Source organism: Falco punctatus (assembly GCF_963210335.1).
Source record: "Falco punctatus genome assembly, chromosome: 3".
NCBI classification, from domain to species: Eukaryota; Metazoa; Chordata; class Aves; order Falconiformes; family Falconidae; genus Falco; species Falco punctatus.
Genome location: NC_137582.1, coordinates 54 through 15,585, shown reverse-complemented (window position 1 = coordinate 15,585; position 15,532 = coordinate 54). Strand labels below are relative to the sequence as shown.

Genomic DNA, 15,532 nt, shown 5'->3' with positions numbered 1-15,532 from the left:
AATAAGTATTTAGACCCTGTTCAGAGCTTTGAGCACAGCCATGTGAGTTATCTGCTCTGTTTCTCTGTGCTGCTTCAGATTTAAGTTTTTAGAGTAAATGTGGAGTGTGATCAAGTACATTTCGGAGCAATTTGCAGGCACTGCTTTTGGAGCCCGTGACAAACTGCCAATGTGAAATAACGCCTCCTGCGCCGCTCATCTGCACGGGAAGCTGTGGGAGCAGCACTAAGTGAGGGCTTGAGGCTTCTACTTCTCGCCTACAGGTAAAAGCCTGGCCCCGACCAGGGACTGGGGCTCAGTGGAGGAGTTTTCCCTGCCTGCCGCGTCCAGTTCCCTCCCGTAGCCTCTGGGGAGGGACGGTTTCTGCAGCTCCCTCTGTGCTGATGCTGCAGGCAGCAGCTGAACCAGCCGCGGGCTGGAGCCTATGAAGAGGGTCGGAGAAGCGTACCAAGTTTTCCGATGTCCCATCCTAAGCTAGGTGCTCCCTTGTTTTCAGACCAAGGGCTCTGGGGATCTGTGCTGAACTCTTTCCAGTTTATTGAGCCTCCTGTGACCAGATGTGGTGATGACCCCGCTTTATTGAGAGGAAGGATGTCTGATGTTAACTCCTCATGTCCAGTGGAAGCCTGTGGGAGTTAACATGGGCATAGAGAGTTCTTTAATCCAGTGCTTGGTGGCACCAACTGCTTTAATTTTGACTTCAATGAGACAGGCACTTGGAATGCAAACTGCAGAGATGTTCCACTTACAAGCAAAGCATTTGGCGTTTTCACTTTTTAAAAAAACTGAACAGGCAGTATAAATAAAGGAAGCAAGCTGAACTGTAAAAAAAAGAAAATAAAATAAAAATCAGTGAAGCTATCAAGGAACTGTGTGTACCCTCTAGAACAGGGGTCCTGAAACTTTTTTAAACAGGGGGCTGGCGTGCAGATGAAGTGGCAGGCAGATTCTGCGGCTGCTTGGTTCCCCCCCCAACCCCTGGCGGGGCGGGGGGGTGTGTGTCTGTAAATACCGGGGGCCGGACTGAGGACCCTGGGGGGCTGTATCTGGCCTGCGGGCCGTAGTTTGAGGACTCCTGCTGTAGAAATTCCGTTAGCTAACATACCAATGGGTGAGATTTGTGCATTTTTCTTGGTGGAAAAATATTTCTGCCCTGTGAGCCTTGAGGATGGCTCTGATAGCAGGGAGAGGCAGTTTCTATCACTGTGCAGAAGGGTGAAGCTTCTGCTTTCCTGGCTGGGTTTGGTGGTGCTGTCAATGGTGATTGTGTGGCTCTACCAAGATCAGTCATTTGAAATGTTGCCACTTGTTATGTATAATTGGTGGCTCTGGTCTGGTGGGAAGCTAGATCTGCCCTTCATGCTGTGTGACAGGCCATCAAGACCATGTGTCAGGCTGGTTATGCCTTTACTGGTGGCTATAGACAAATAGAAGATCAGAGGGCAAGTGCTGCTCCTCACATTCACTCTTTCCACCTTTTTGCAGGCTCCATGAGAGAGCACCTAGATGTGTTTGAAGCGTCTGGGAATGAAGCAGACATGGCTTTGCCACCTCCATCAGGATCTCGGAAAGGGGAAAATAGCAAGAGAAGCTACCAAAGCCCCAGCAGAATTGGGACAGGGGAGATGGGAGCCCTCAGTAGGGTTGGACATTTGGGAATTGTGTGCCAGACAAGTACAGAATAAATGCTACATGTGAAGCAAAGACGCCGTAAGGTGAGGAGTGTGTGAAGGGCGTGTTTGTATGAGAAAGAGCAGTCTGAAGGCACAAAAGGAAAATTGGTTGAACACAGGGATAAAATAAATGAAAACATAAAGCAAAAGCAAGAAAACAAAAGTAGTAGGTAATGTTTATTTGGAGGGGAGTGTGTGTGTGTGTGTAAATCCCAAGCCTTAGGAATAGCCTGACATTTCTAAAAAAAACACCCCCAAAAAGGGCAGGCGGGGGGGAGAAAAAAAAGAGACTGGTCTAGGAGAAACATGTAAGAACAGGGAAAGAACCTGGAAAGGACATGAGGTTTAACGAAACTTTGAGTTGCCACTAGCAGCAGGGATGTCCACTGTTAGCCTGTATAAATGTGTGATCTAGTAGTGACACGGCCGCTCCTCTTTCTCCTCTCGGTCCCTGTGCTCCCCTAATACATCTGCCTAGTCTGGGCTCTGGTCCTACCCCATTGCCAGGGTGTTTGCGCTGTGGCCAGGCTGAAGGGTCCTTGGTTTCTATTGTGCTTGTGGCGGTTCGCTGCAGTACAAATAATGGATATAAGCTAATTATTAATGTAAGCTATGTTGTCGTAGGGAGGCTGAGTGGAAGAGGAAATTCACTTATAAAGGTTTTCAAAGGAAGGATTTACCAAAGAGCTTTCTCTGTTGATGTGTTCTGTACCTTGGAAATGGAGACTGACTGTTAAAGAAAACCTCGAGTAAAACAAGAATAAAAGAAAAACAACTAAGAGGTTACTGTGCCATGTGCACACTACTGCCAAACAAAGAACTTCAGACTTGATGACAGAGCTGTATATAAGCTTGCATGATGAAATCTGAAGCTGGATAAACACAGCTTGGTTTTCATTTATAGTTTAGGGCCCGTAATCTGTCCAGCATCATAAAGATCTTAAAGCTGAGCCAAGTTTTACGAGACCTTGGGTGAGTTATAGTTTCTGATGGAAACCATGCAAAAAAAGATGGGCTTTCATGCCAAAGCAGACAAAAGTTAGGGTTCTGACTGTGTTATGCTTCAAGTTTCAGAATTAAAGTCTAAGCTCAAAGTAAAATAAAACTGGGGCACTTCTGGCCAACAGAGAAAAAGTTAACTGTAGCTGCTGCCTGCTTGCTGCTTTGTTTTGTTTTTTTTTTCTTTTTTTGTTTTTTTTTGTTGTTGTTGTTGTGACAATCTGTAGTCTGCCTTTGTGGGGTTTTTTTTGTACTTCCCACGTTGTCAGAAATGAAAATGGAATATAGATTCGGTTCTGCCTTTTATTTTCTTGTTGACAAACATCTGGAGACTCAGCTTCTGTAATAACGAAGCCTTAGCAAGTAGGTCTTGCTCCACAGTGTCTCTTGGGAGTGGTTATGTTACTACTGGCTCTGCTCTAGAGGAGGAAGACAGCTCAACTTGTGTTTTCCCGTTGCAGATGTTGTCCTGGAGAAGGCCATGCATAAGTGCATTCTGAAGCCGTTGAGGAGCCATATTGAAGCGATGTTGAAAGAGTTCCAGATGGTTCTTGGAAACAACCGAAGGAAAACCTTCAGGTGGTGCAGCAGAGGAATCCTCAGGAACTGGGCGTGTTTGTTCCAACACCAGATTACGTGGATGTTGAAAGTTTGTGACCCCGCAGAAAATTTATTCGCCTGAAAAGAAAGCCATACTGCTGCTGAGAGTTTGCAAATTGATTTATACTGTTATGGAGAATAACTCGGGTATGGTGCTTCTTGTGGTTCAAGGTCACTGTTTTTCTAAACCTGGGGTTGTGTTTTGGTGGAGGAAATGAGACCACCTGATTCTGCAGCTTTGTCTCGTTCTCCTGGAGCTCTTGTAGCATCTCCTTGCCCTTTTGAGAGGGATTCTTCCTCTCTGCTTCCTTCCTGATCTCTCTGCATCTGGCAGCACATCTTACACATTCAGTGTGAAGCAGAGTTGTGAAGCAGCTTAAGCCCCCCCCCCCAACCACCAGCTTTGCTTGAGTGTAGGCATTTGAATTTGGCTGTCAGAAAGGCTGTCCTGTACGCCTAGAATTTGACACTGGTTCTAAATTAGTATTTTGCTGGAAATCGTAATAAAGGATACACCCAGTATCTAGCTGTAGTAATTCAGCAGTGTGTATGCAATATGACAATTACAAGGGCTCTGTGTCAATGGCTGGGGGAAAGCAGCCCCTGATCCAGTGTTTTGGGTTTGCTGTGCCTCTGAATGTTCTCGTTGGACAATTTCTTTGTGTTTTCGCAAGAGAAATAACATCTCTTTCTACACTGTAGCAGGAGTCCCAAAGTGACCTTGAAACCTAGATGGTGAAATGGAACCACAGACCAGTTAAGACCCGCTTGATTAGTCAGTGGCACAGTTAAAACGCTGTGCTGGACAGCATGAATTCATAGGTGCAGCTCTGTTGCCTGATGTCTTATCATACACTGCTGTGGTAGGTCACGAGCTAAGGTGAAGGAATGCTGGTGGTAGCGGAAGATTTTTTTTCTCTAAGAAAGTATAAGCTGCTGCAGGCGGTTGGCAGTTTTCTTTCGAGCGCTGAATCTGCAGCTGGGCTCTGTGCCAATCAGGATGCTTGCTTTCTTTTGAGATTTGAGGTGAATGGTGAAAGTTTGAGGCTGTAAAAGACCCCCAAGCACTTTGGCAAGATTTGGGCAGGAGCTTAGACCTGGTTTATTTCTGTGCAAAATCCTGCATTTTAAAATGGATATAGGAATCTTTGCCCAAAGTGATGTAAACTTTGGTTTTTTCTCCATACTGTATTATCACATTGAGTAAGGTATTCCCAACATGCAAAAGAAAAGTACTGAGAGGCTTCTGGTGAACCATTGTACTGAGGGGCTTGGGCTAAGATGCAGCAAATTGGGTTGTCTTGCTTTGTCGTGTAAAGTTTTAAAACGTGGCCTCAGGCCAGCACCTGTTTCCAGTACCTGCTTTGTCCTGTAATCTCAGCCAGATAACAGTGTAATACCTGGAGGTATGTCTTAGCTGGTCTGACTTTCAGTATCAGCCCTTCAGTCCTCTGGAGTTTCGCCACAGTTTAAATTGGCTCCCGATCTTGATGTTTCAAGTGACCATCACACCGCTTCTGCAATGAGGACAGTTTGGCCAGCCCCAGAGATCTAGCCACATAGCGTTTTCTAAAGAGAAAGTTTAAATGCGATAAAAGTAAGAGGAACACATACAGACGTAGGTACAGCAGAGCCTCTGTGTGTTGCGTGCTGTCGTTACCGATGATGCTTCACCAGCTAGTTGGGAGTTACGTGAGGCTTTGCTCACTGGTGTTTTTAACCATGCTCCGTGAAGGAAATGTGCAGAGTTTTCATGTAAAATCTAATAGGCTTTTATATGCAGGCTTCTCTGCTGGGTTTCGGACTCAGGAACTGGTACTTGTGGCTAGATCCTTCCAGAAAGGGGACGTCATCCGTGCATGTATAAAGAAAATGCCCATTGATTTTCTCTTAGCCACTGACAGAAGTGCAGGTGGAGGTCAGGCCAGACTGGCATGGCTACCTCTTGTGAGTTCACCAGTTGAGCTGACGCCAAGGTGAGCCCAGTCTTTAAATTCCCTTGCGTGCTTCAAGGTCTGCGTCATCCAATTTGTGCTCGTTAGAAGTACAGGATGAAGCTGGACGCTGCCCACCAAGTGTCAGATGCTGTTCTCTTTGCTGCACATCTGTAACGAGAGGCTCTTAAGTAATACAAACGTACTGGTCAGTAAAGGCAGCAAAATAACGCTTTTCTTTCAAACACCGAAACTGGTTAAAGGGTGTGATTTGTCTATCACACTTGCCTGTGTTCTCTTTGACCCAGGGAGGCTGTATGGAGCTGATGACTTCTTGCCTGTGTTGACATATGTGCTGGCCCAGGGTGATACGCTGGAGCTGGATACTGAAACTGAATACATGGTGGAATTGCTGGATCCATCTTTGCTGCATGGAGAAGGTAATCAACTTATTTCTATTAGAACTGTGTGAAGGGATGGGGAAGGGGGATTCTTCCTCACCTCGTTTGAGTAGAAACCCTTTTGACGGAGTCATGTAGTCGGTGATGTCGGTAGTGTAACAAGAGAACCCCTTAATTATTTCCACCTTAGAATAAGAGAAGGCTGGTTAGCTTGCAGAGTCACAGCCCCAAGTGACCTGGGAATCTACCGACGTATATACTGCCGTAGGAGGGAGTATGTTGTTTTCCGCCAAGAAGGAGGAGGCGTCCTGACTTAGCAAGCAAACATAGGCTGTGCAGGTGCCAGCTGTGGTTATCCTTCTGTGCCTGAAAATGTCCCGAGAGTATGTATGGGTCTGCAGCGTTCAATTGAGTTGTGAGACCTGGAGTGGGACCCGGGTTAGGTGCTTTGTAAAAACTTCTGGGGGAATTCTCTGCCCCTCTGGGGAAAGTGCTTTTGAGAATGTTGCCCCCCTTAATGATCCTGGTTTATGCCCGATACTTGCTTCTCACAGAGTATTTTTATGAGGCCTAGGAATATGTTTCTTAAGGCACTCTTGAACAATGGCTGAAGTCCGCTCGAGGCAAGGAAATCTCCCTCCTTTGTTTTCACGGTGGTGGTTTTAACAAAGAGGTATTCTGCCAGCCCTTGGTAGGCCCCAGAATCTATCAGTTTATGAGGAAGTTTCAAAGGTTCTTGTGACCAAGCTCAGCTGTGAGTTTTAAGTATAGGTGTATATGTCCCATTTCTGCCATCTCTTGGATTGCTGAAATTGCTGTATCCTTTTACATGCCGATACGCATGACAGAATTGTGTCAGGTTTCCTCCGGTTCAGTACTAGTCTGTTCCCTGCTTTGTGTGCAGAGTGCATCGTTCGGGAATCCTAGGACAGAAAATACTTGAGATGTGAAGCTGGAGATCATTAACACGCTTGAAAGGCAGAAATATTTACTGGGCTGTTAAGTCATGTCGTTTTTAATGTAGCAAAAGTCATTCATCTATTGGCTGGCCCTGTCTGTGGCACTAGTTAAACTGTACGGTGCAGGAAAAATTGTTTAGTGCTTTGGGGTTGTGCGGTTCAAATGTAAATGTATTGTCCAGTTTGTCTGGTGGGTCTTGCGTGTCTTCCACGTATTGAACTCGTCACAGAGCTGAAAGCGAGAGGATGCTGTCGGTAATACAGAAAGCACTACTGTGAGCATAGACTGCATCTCTGAATGACTCCACAAATAGACCGTGCTGCCTCTTAATTGAACATTCCCACTCAAATAGTTTACTTAAAGAGCAAGAGAAATAAACGATAGCCTGTCTTTTGTTTCTCCTGGTTGCTGAGGACTGTTGCCCCCTGTTGAGAGTCCTTTTCCTTTGTGACCTGCAGCTCCTTTTGTACATTGGCAACTCTGTTGTGGCTGTACTTTGTTCTCCACTCATGTAATAAAGGTGAAGTCTGGAGAGCTGTACACGCTGCCTCCCAAACTAGTTGGACGTAGTGTTGGACATAGGTGAACAAACACAGCCTGCCTTTTAAAAACAAAAGCAAAACCTTTGGGATGCTTCCAGGTACAAATCACACGCTGGGTCATTGCTTTGTTGCCGCTAAGGGAGTCACTTTTAAGTTCCTGAACAGTGGTAGATGGTCTTTTATGTCGTTTAAACAGCTGTGTTTGATACCCGCTTGAAGCTCAGGAAGAAAACAAATCGCTGCTTGGAAACTGTTTAGAAGAAAACTCATGTTCCACCTTTGTAAAAACACTCAGGAGTAAAGGAGTGACACTGGTCATTTAAATAACCGGCCACCCCCAGCGCTAGCGGACCCAGAGGTAGATACTATTGCACCCCTTGGTAATATGGAGCCCAGGCAACCACTGCATGGCTCTTAGCAGCTGAGAACACACTGTCCAGTATTTTGCAGGCCAGTAAGCTGTTTTTCTTTACGTATAAATATTTTGGCCATAGAATGCAGTGACTTTCCTGTATGTGTGCGTCTATTTATTAAAAAAAACTCAGAAACCATTTGTACTTTTGACTGTGACCAGTTGGAACTGGCGTGGTGTTTGTGACCACTCTGAATTGTTCTTCCCCTGCTGTCCTTCACAGGAGGCTGTAGGTGCTTATGGAGCACTTTTGCTGATCAAGAACTTCCAGGAAGACCAGGCTGCCCAGCTGCTGAGTTCAGAAGCTAGAGATACTCTCCGGCAATGGCACAAGAGGAGGACAACTAACAGAACAATGCCTTCAGTTGATGATTTTCAGGTAGAGCTTCAGGCTGAAGAGAAACCCCCCCCAGGGGATGGTTGTTTTGTTGGAAATCTCCATTTGAGAAGTATGATTCATAATGATTTCCTTGGGGCCACGAGTGGTGTGAAGCAGTGCTGAGAAGATGGCTGGTAAATTTGCCTCTGTTTCAAAGTCTTTCCACTTCATAACAGAGTGTGGTTATGATGGTATAAAGGAAACACTAAATAATGGAGCTTTCCCACTGTCCTTTGTATTTAAGTCGTGCGGAGCGAGGACAGACCAAATTGTATTTTAGATTCAGCTGCTTTGTACGCTTTGCTGTTAAAAAGAACAAACCCAGATTTCCAGTGGTATAAATCAGCACAACTCCCCAGTAGCGATTGGTGGCTTACCGTGGGTAATAGAGAGGAGACTTGGCAGAAAAGCTTGTCTACAATTCGAAAGTTTAAGCAAGGAGTAGAGTTCTATACTGTGGATGTCTTCATGTTTGTGGTTTGTTTTGTGGGTTTTTTTCTCCCCCCTCCCATTTCTTACTGCTCTTTCAGAGTAGGGCAGTAACTCCAACTGAAGAATAACAAAACAGTTGGGATTACTTTATCTTTTAAAACCAAGTCTGCATGCCTTTCATATAGGAAAAGATTGTTACATAGACAGGCCTGTTGTTGTCTGTCCAGATGCATCAGTTTGCGAACTGAAGCAAGGAGGATGTTGGAATCGAGAAGAAAGGATTTACTCCTTTGTGTCCTGTTGTTTACAGTTCATACCACAGTGCAAAGTTGCTCGAGAGGCTAACGACAACCGTCAATAAGTTATGATGTAGCTAAGAGCTTGATAAATGAAGGTACGGGGTCATCAGGAGGTAATTAAACCTTTCAGTTGCGGCTCCTTCTGCTTTATCAGTGTCCATGCAAACAACCACGGCACATCACTGAACAGGAAGGAGCTGGGAAAAGCAGCAGTCTCCCACAATTTGCCTCTCTTAGGAAGAGGAGAGCTGACGAACAGAAATTCGAAACTGTGGCCAGTGCACAAAGCTAGTCCATCTTACTGGGATCCATTTTGTATTCTGCTTACCTGTAGTTAGGTGTCACATTCAAGTAGCTTGAGTCTTTGTTCTTTCTAGCAAAATATTACACTTAATAGGAAAATTAATCACCTTTGTATTTCTGCTGGATGACTAGATGACAGAAGATTTTTTCAGCAGGATCTTGTATTCAGTTTCACCTTCTCTTCCTCAGCAACTGAACTTCAGCCAAGCTACCTGTACAGCTGGACGCTGTGCTGGATGCTGGAAGATGCAGGGGAGCACGGGAAGAGCTGGCACCATGTGTGTCCAGGGCTGCTCCTTTGTTGACTCTTTGAAAGAGAGCCTCAAATCAGTAAGGTCGCTCCGCTTCCAGGCTATGCTTGGCACAAATTCAAGCACTTTGCTGCCTGCCCAGAATGCCAGTTTTCCATCTCCTTTCTCCACATCTGCAGTCCTGAAACGAAGCACCTTCCCTACAAGGAATGTGTAACACAGCTTCAGCTCAACTCATCTTTCCCACATTGAACCAGGATGTGGTTGCTACATGTCTGTGGTGCTGTCTCACAGCTTTACCACCAGCTTTTGGGTCCTGGAAAGGCCTTCATCCTCCCTCCCTCCGAAGGATGGAAAAGCAAAAAATCCGGTATTTTGATGGTGATGAAATACAACTTGCTGATACTGCATAAAGAATTTTGATACTTACTATATGAGTTACAGGCATTTGCACAAACTTCAGCCTCTCCTTGAAGCAATCCTGTCCATCTAGAAGCATTGAAAAACAGGTCTTCTGTGTGTTAACTATGTTAGAAATTGAAACTGTAGTGTGCTTTGCCTTATTTAGAGCTGATTTGATTTTATGTATTTATTTTATTTATCTTCACACCGGCTAACAAAAATGGATTAGTTCTGCTCAGTCCTAATGGTTTAAAGGCTGTTGCAAAGTTCCAGTGTTTCAGTCTGCAAGCTATCAAAAGTTTATTAAAAACCCAGAGTGCTCTTTGGAACTGAAGTCATATGAGCATTCTTCTCAGTCTTAGCTTTTAACAGCTTGTTCTTAGGAAATGTACATTTTTGCCATTGTGATTTAGCATGCTTAATTTATTCAGTGTACAAACATAAGTACCAGCTCAGTAAATAAACAGGTCTTTCTTACTGTCATTTTTTCCATCTCCTTTCATTTTACTGCTTTTAGTTTCTAATTGCAGTTAGTTTCTTTGCAAAAAAGCACGTGATGGCAGGCTGCTTTGCTCATGTGTCCAAAAGTGTTTTGTGGTTGGGTGTTTTTTTTTCCAGTTGCTTGTTATTTTACTTTTTAAATACTTTTTGAAAGGTAGAACTGCGTTTCCTTGTAGGGCTTGTTTAGAATTCATCTATGTTATCAGTTGTGCACATGTGTGAATTTCAGCAGAGAAAAAAGATCCAGCTTTTGCCTCATGATCATACGGATTTACTTTAATGTTGCAGAGTAAATTTTCTTTCTGCCTCCCTGTGAGATGAAATTTGGTTACATCAGGCTCAGACACCAAGTTGCCATCGGTTAACGTGATGAAAATGTCCTGCATGAAAATGGATTGCCTTTTGCATGCTGCAGCATAAAGAGTGTGAATGGTTTATCGTGCAGCAACCTGTGGATCAACACCCTTGTGTGTTGCTGGCAGAGGGTTGGGTTTTTTCTTTTTCCTTCTGATGAACATACTGTCTGAAGCTTCTCTTCAATAGTATTGACCCAGCAGTTGCAGCATCTTCTCTTGGGTGTGCTGCCTCTGACGTTTATTTTGCTTCACAGCATTTCGTTTCCTAGTAAGGCCAAACACCACGTCCCGTTAAAACCACTGACGTTTTCAATGGGGCTTTAAGACTGCTATCTGTTTGTTCGTAATTGCAGGGTTAGAATGTGAGCCAAGGAAAGGAGGATGTCAGCTTAGGAATTTCTGTTATGCCTGCCACAGTCTTACCACCAACATCAATTCACAAGGTGGCTGTAATGTACAGTAATCACTGGTGCGTGTTTCACAACTAGAACATAGAGAGGCTTGCTGTTTGTTGCTGAGCTTCCTGTTTTCAGAGGATGAGGTTTGGAGGTTTTGTTTCTGATGTCTGTTTTCTCATTCTACAGAACTACCTTTGTGTTGCATTCCAGGAAGTTAACGGTGCATGTACAGGGAAGACCTTACTAGTAAGACCCTATATCACTACCGCAGATGTATGTCAGCTTTGTGCTGAAAAGTTTATGGAGTGGACAATCCAGAAGAATACAGCCTGTTTCTTTTGGTTGATGACACCCGGCAGCAACTGACAGAAGGTACCTACCCTCAGAAGATTAAGACAGTTGCACAGCCGCCCGCAACCCAAGGTCTTTCGCTTTGTCTACAAGCGCATTAACAGTGATCCGTATGGTGCCATTTTTCAAAACAATGATGAGTCAGCTTCTGAAAACCAGCAACTCCTTTAATTTCTGTTCCTTGTTAACTCTTGAAAACATCTTTGCTGGCTGCCTGCCTTAGGAGCTAAAACAAGTCTTAAACCATAAATACCTAGTTAAACATGCGCATTGCGTACAAAACCCCGTGTAAACCGTGCGTATGGCCAGTTATACAGAGCGTTCCACCAGCGTGTTTGAGCCAACAGCCCATGGGGCTGAATTTCTTGTACCACAGACTCTTTTGAAGCGTATTATACCGTGGCCCTTTGCAGGTCTCTTGCTGTAGCATGCAAAAGTGTATTTTCTTGCACTCACCCTATAGCCGAATGTCATTTTGATTCAAGTATATGTATGCTAAGACAAGTGTTTCAGTAAACCGGCTGGTATGAGCTCGGTTTCACCAGCATGAGTTTGACAAGACTGTCCGATGCAGCGGATCAGTTAACTCCGCATTACTTGGATGATTGCATCCTTTCCTAATTTTTTTAATTACAGAGATTCGCCATGTTTTTACGTGTGTGTGTGTGTGTGTGTATGTATTTGTTCCTTCCAGTTCTTTTTATTCCCCTTCTTTTGGGGGGTTTGGGAAGGTGGGCACAGAATGGAAGTCTTTGTGGGGACCCAGGAAATGAAGTGTTTAACGGTAAAGCTTAAAGCATTTGCTGTACGGAAGGTTTCTCTGTACCCACCGCATCAGCTGCTTATTTAGCAGTGCCTGATGTTTATAAGAGTGCCCTGTGGAAGTCTGCATATTCATTAATGAGCTAGCAGTAGCTTGGCTCTGTGTAGAAAGGAGAGGAACTATGAAGAACATATACCCATCCCTGCTTTTATTTTTTATTTTTCCTTAAACGTCCAGTGTTTCCAGGGCCTTTGCTTTCTCTTGCCACATTGGCAAAGCTTCCCAAGCTTTATTGCCCCATAGTCACGAAAGGTCTTCAGTAATTGCTGGGATGGTGAGTGAGTTTTGGGCTTCTAGCCCTCCATTCCTTCGGTCGTGAATTCCACTCAGTTAAAGACTCAAGAGAATTGCTTAAAACTTGCATTTGGCAGTCACGCCTCAAACAATGAATTTGTGGAGATCCATTTATTTATTTAGACTAACAAAGAAAAAACTGTAATACTGCATCAAAATGAAACTTAGTGGCTGCTGAATCACTGAGTAATAGCGTAGAATGGCTGCTTAAGCCTTTACCACAATCATTGCAATGTTTGTTTGTAGACTGCTTGGTTTTTTGTAAAGTCGTGTGGCTGCGTGTGGTGCATTATTCCCAAGGTGCTCCTTACTGCTCTGATGCTCTGTACGTTCGCAGTACCGGGTAAGGCGGAAGGCTCTGTGGCTGGGGAAGAGTGGCTTGGACGTGTTACTACGCTCTCTGTTGCACCAGAATTTCAACGGCTGGGTTTGGCTGCTAAATTGATGGAACTACTGGGAGAAATTTCAGAAAAGTGAGTACCATGCTTATCTTTAATCTTCTAAAAGTAACCTCTCAACTGACATGGCTTAGGTATTTGACTTGCATGGAAGAGACCCAGAATCGTGCTTTAAGTAGCGTTCTGATTCGCTGAGGATTCCCTGTAATTAGAGAACAAGACTAAAAATACCATGTGGCGGTGTAAGATCTCAGGGTTTCTATGAAAGCTAACTTTCCAGAATGAGTAGGGTGTAGCCTGAATTCCAATAGAGATACTGTATCAAAAAAGGTCCTTGTCTTGACAGCGAGAGAGTTTCATGGAGGGTCAACACTTTCCCGTAGGGTCTCCAGCGTGCTTGTTCAGTGATCGTGAGCTTTTTGCAGTTCCTGCAGGCAGCCTTGGAACCAATTCTGTATGGCAGACAGTACCTTAGCTTGCTTTTTGTCATGCTTGGCTGCTTGTACTTGCTGAAAATTTAATTGAGCATCAAATGAACCCACAGGGAAATGTCCTGAACTCATGGTGGTAGGGCAACCCCATTGTAACCGGTAAAATGGGAAAATTGCACATGTTGAGGAATCTGCCTTGTGAGGAGAAGGGCTGCCTTGTGTTAGGTGACTGAACTTTGTGAGCTGTTCTGCCACTGCCCCCTGCCACACACATTGAAGGAGGCAGTCCCTAAGCCAATGCAATTGAAAATGTGGATTTTCAGTGGTTTGTTTTTTTTTTTTATGAAAGATTTCTTACGTGTATATGAGACCTGTGTGAGTGCTTAGCTTGCCCTGTTCTTTCTGTTCATAATTTTGAACCCACGGGCTGGTATAAAAGAATGCTTATGTGACAAAAATAGAATAAAATCTGAATTTATACCGGATTTGTCCCTTGGGAAAGGAGTGCACCTGTTACTGCCGTGTGAAAGGTGTTTGATTAGCATATGACATCGTCAGACCTGCTCTTGGTCGGATTACAAGTTATGGGTTATTTAGCAATACATTCACCTGCTATTCCTTACTGTGGTTTTTCTTTGGTTTTATGTTTCCAAAGAAAGGGTGGATTTTTCGTCGATCTCTTTGTGAGAGTATCAAATCGGGTTGCAGTAAATATGTATAAGCAGCTCGGCTACCGTGTGTACCGGACAGTATCGGAGCGCTACTCTGCTAGCAGTGGAGAGCCAGATGAAGATGCTTACGGTAAGTGGTTGTTGTGCCTTAAGTTGAATGGAAAGGTTCTTGTGTTGAGGGTTCCTGGGCCTGTACAAGTTCAGATAGTCGTTGATGAATGGGATTCTGTATACTGCTTTAGATAGCTTTTCCTACTGAAGAGTACATCAGTTATGAGACTTGATTGCAGGAAGTGGAATGAAGCTGCGTCAGGGGAAGTTCAGGTTGGACGTTAGGAAAATCTTATCCACTGAAAGGGCATTCAGTCAGGGCACTAAACCTGTCAAGAGCTTAGGGAGCATCTGGATGGTGCTTTCAGTCATATGGTTTAGTTTCAGGTAGTCCCGCAAGGAGCATGGAGTTGGACTTGATGATCCTTATGGGTCACTTGCAACTCAAGATATTCTAGGATTCTAGTAAATCTTCTTGAAAAATGATCTTAATGTAATAGAGAAGTCACTTAATGTGGCTTTGTGCAATGACTGTCTTTTATAATAGCATTGTTTTCTTTTGCCATAGGTACGAGGAAAGCTCTTTGCAGAGATACAGAGAAGAAATCAATTATACCTCTGCCTCATCCTGTGAGACCAGAAGACAATGAGTAACTGTAAACTGTGATTCTCAGACAACCTAGTGTCAGTTTCCTTCTCCCCAAAGCCCCCAAGAACTCTACAGATGAGAAATATTAGGCTCAATGTTTTTCCCCGTGAAATATCAAAAAGCAATATTGAGAAGCTTACCAAGGCTGCTTCTGTCGGTATTGGCTGCATATTCGTGCTCTTACCCTATTGTTCTTCCTTTCGAACCGTGACACTCTGGAGACTATTAAAATGGAATTGCTTCCTGTATGGTGGTGTCATGGTTTTCCTTCTCGGCCACAAAACAGTCCCCTCACTTTGTCACTCTCACGGAGCCCTGCTCCGAAACTGAAAACGTCTGGCCGCTGCTCCCACACAGAAGGTGCCAGGAAGGAGTTCTGTTGCTGGCTCTCGCCTTCCCTTTGCAGCCATATAACTGCTGCGACAAAACCTGGGCTCCGTTCTTTCTGAGCCACAAAACCAGAAATTGGGTACATCAAAATACACTCTCCAGAACTCAGAGGTCTCTGTTTCTCTGTGCCTTTTACTTACCTCATTCCCTAATTTAATTCTTGGATCCATCTGTCCCTTCACAGTCTGTCTGGATGTCACGGATGCTGTTACTTGGAGGCATTGACCAGGCACTTAGTTCCAACACAGGTTTCTGTCACTGTCTTCCCTGGAATTTCTTGGAGAAGAGTGCAGAGGAGTGAAGGCAGAAGGTTGATGAGCATTGATAACATGCAGCTGTGACCTTGCCTCCAAGGCAGTGGGTTGAGGGACATGGATGATGAGCAGCTGTAGCTCGTTCCCGTGAAGTAGTTATATAGCCCTGAGGAGTGTGGGAGAGAGGGTTGGATGGAGGGGGGGTGGTGGTGGTGGGTGCCCTGCCCTGCCCTGCCCTGCCCTGCCCTGCCCTGCCCTGCCCTGCCCTGCCCTGCCCTGCCCTGCCCTGCCCTGCCCTGCCCTGCCCTGCCCTGCCCTCTGGAGTAAGGAGAAACAGCACAGACAGCAGAATCTGACTGACGGTAAAAGCCTTGTTGC

General features: G+C 44.7%; 1 long non-coding RNA gene across 9 annotated transcripts; it reads left to right on the top strand.

Annotated features, from left to right (window-relative positions):
* The first annotated feature begins 539 nt into the window (after positions 1 to 539).
* Positions 540 to 14,758, top strand: LOC308060750. 9 transcript variants are annotated; one of them, XR_013926876.1, is made up of 3 exons: positions 540 to 3,419; positions 5,515 to 12,783; positions 13,795 to 14,758. It is a non-coding gene; the product is annotated as an uncharacterized lncRNA (long non-coding RNA). The 9 variants fall into 9 exon arrangements; XR_013926877.1 differs by having other exon boundaries at positions 540 to 5,248; XR_013926878.1 differs by having other exon boundaries at positions 540 to 5,646; positions 7,405 to 12,783.
* The last annotated feature ends 774 nt before the right edge of the window (positions 14,759 to 15,532 follow it).